We start from the raw sequence: 2,557 nt of genomic DNA, 5'->3' as shown, positions 1-2,557 counted from the left end.
TCGCTCCGGCCCCTCGGAGGCCGGTGGGGTCCTCCCTGACACCCCCCTCCTCCCGGGACATCCTCTCCCGTTACCCCCCGAGACCCAAGTCACCTCAGGCGCATCCCCGAGGTCCCTTGGGCATGCCCCCCCTTGCTCCCGCTGCTTCACCCGTCCTGGAGGGCAGCAGGTCCTGTCCTGGGGCCCAGGCCAGGAGAGGTGGCAGCTGCCCAATATTGGGGCCCGCTCCCCTCCTCCAAGGTCTCCCCCTTCCCAGCCCAGCGCTGCACACACGTCCCGCAGCCACTTCCCAGAGCTGCGGTGTCCTCAGCGAGGGCTGGTACCCACGGGACGGCAGCGAGCCCGGCTGTGCTGTCCGGGACTCTTTTTTGGATCCTTGCATGGGTTGTTTTGGCTTTCCCCAGCCTGAGAGCCAGGCTGGATTAGCCCCACAGGGAGCCTGGTTAGAAATAAGTCTCTTGGGTTGCTTAATGCCATGCAGGACCCCCAGCCCGTGGCACAGAGCAGGGGAGGGGGGGTGGCAGCAGGAGGAGTGGGGCTGTGGGTCCCCCCCACCTCCTTTGGGGACACTATCCCGGGTCCAGAGGGACAGCAGCAGGACAGCCGGGCCAGAGCGTGTTTAGCAGCGGTGGGAGGATTTGTGTATCAGTGCTAAAGCAACCGAGTCGGAGGCATTTGGGATGTGCAAAGCCATCGGCCCTGGTGGCATCAGGGTTCATGGGGGTTTGGCCTTGGGGCGATGGGAATGGGCTAACAAATACAATGGTTTGACTCACAGAAAGGGGGAAAGCGCTGGAAATGCGGTTGGTGTTAAAACATTTCATCTGGGGCCCCTCGCCCGGGGATGGGGGGGTTGTACTGAACAGCCAGGGCACTGCGAGCAAAGCTTTGCTGGGTCTCACGGGTAGGCCAGACCCAGCCCTCCACCACCTGATGCCAGCTTGGGCAAGGATGCGACACCCCCCCCCCAAAATATGTGGCCCTGGAGGCAGCAGTGCTGCAGGGAAGCGTTTGCCATGGGGTAGGCTGACCCAGCAGCCACCTTTCCCAGGCAAACCCATCACCGGTGATGCAAACCACAGCAAAATACGGCTGGATGTGGAATCCGACAGCCTGGAGCTGGGGGCCTGGGAGAAGCGTTACCCAGCCAAGGGCTTATAGCCCCAGCTGTCACAGCAAACCCCAAGAAATAAAGGGAACAGGAACTTCAGAACCACTTGAGCCAACCCATGAACAAATAATTTTAATGTTTTTTTTTTTTTTCAGCAGACCGTAGTTTTCTCAGAGCTCCACAGTCTCCTCTCTTTGAAGTTGGACAGATACAGTAAACACAACAAATATATGATACAACCCATCACAGCTGGATTAAAAAAAAAATACACAAAAAATATAATACATAAAAAAATGGATTTTTAACATTGTGGACTGACACAGCTCTAAAAATGGTGATTGTAACCCTGGTAAGCTTTACAAAGTCTTTAAAAAAATAAAACAGTACTTCATGTGAAATTCATAAATACACTGGAGGAGAACGGAGGGGCTGGGGGGAGGGGGGGGGTTGAGAAAGTGTCTCTGGGATCGTGGCTAAACCCCGGCCAGAGCCGTAGGGGCCACCGTGTGCGTGGGGTGCGGGTGGGCGCCCCGGGTCCGGTGCAGGCGGGAGGGAAGGATGCAGGGATGGAGGCACAAACCGGTCCAGTTAACGAAGAGCTTCGTCCCCCGGCGGGGCCGGGAGCGTGGCACACCTGTGTTTTATGGCGGGGAAGTTTTGAGTTTTCATTCCCAGAGTTTTAAATCAGTGAGTGAAACAAAAGAAAGAAAAAGAACCACGAACAACAAACATGCTACATATGAGAACTTGGCCGGGCGGCCCCGGCACAGCCCTGGGATGCGATGCCGGTTCTTTTCCCTGGATTTTTTTTTTCTCTCTCTCTTTCCCCCCCTGCTCGCTGCAGCCACCTCCATCCATCCATCCACCCCCATCACCGTGTCCTTGCCGGGGCACAGGACCGGGCTGGCTCTGCTCCATCCCACGAGGACGTGGGATGCGTGGCATGGCGATGGCAGCCAAGGCCCTTTCCTGAGCTCTGGGGCTGCTCCTGCTCCTCCGCGCCCGGCAGCATCGAGCCTAAACCCCCTTTGTCCCCCCATCCCAGGCTCCAGCACCCCCCAAACCACTCCTGCCCTCCTGCAGCGCCTGGCTCTGCACCTGCCCCCCGCCGGCACGAGACACCCGGCCAGCCCAGGCTCCCCGTCCCCCCGCCGCAAAACCCCACCTCTGTCCCTCCGCATCCCTCCTCTGCCCCAGGGATGCTCTCCCCGGGCTCTGCCCTTTGCAGCCGCTGCCTTGGGACTGAGCACGCTGCCTTGGCTGATTTTGGGCTACAGCCACAAAAATACCTCCAAGCAGACCCAGTCCCCTCTCCTGGCATCACTCCTGTCCTCTGTCCCCTCTGTCCTGAACGCTGCCCGCTCACAGCCTGGCCTGGCATTGCACAATGTGCTTCTCCCTGCACGAGCTGCTTCCCTGGCTGCTTCCTGCGGGATGCAGGCGAGC

The sequence above is a fragment of the Egretta garzetta genome, unplaced genomic scaffold, assembly GCF_000687185.1.
Source record: "Egretta garzetta isolate BGI_Z169 unplaced genomic scaffold, ASM68718v1 scaffold105, whole genome shotgun sequence".
In the NCBI taxonomy this organism is placed as follows: Eukaryota; Metazoa; Chordata; class Aves; order Pelecaniformes; family Ardeidae; genus Egretta; species Egretta garzetta.
The sequence above is the reverse complement of the archived record's forward strand: the minus strand, read 5'-3'. Positions refer to the sequence as shown.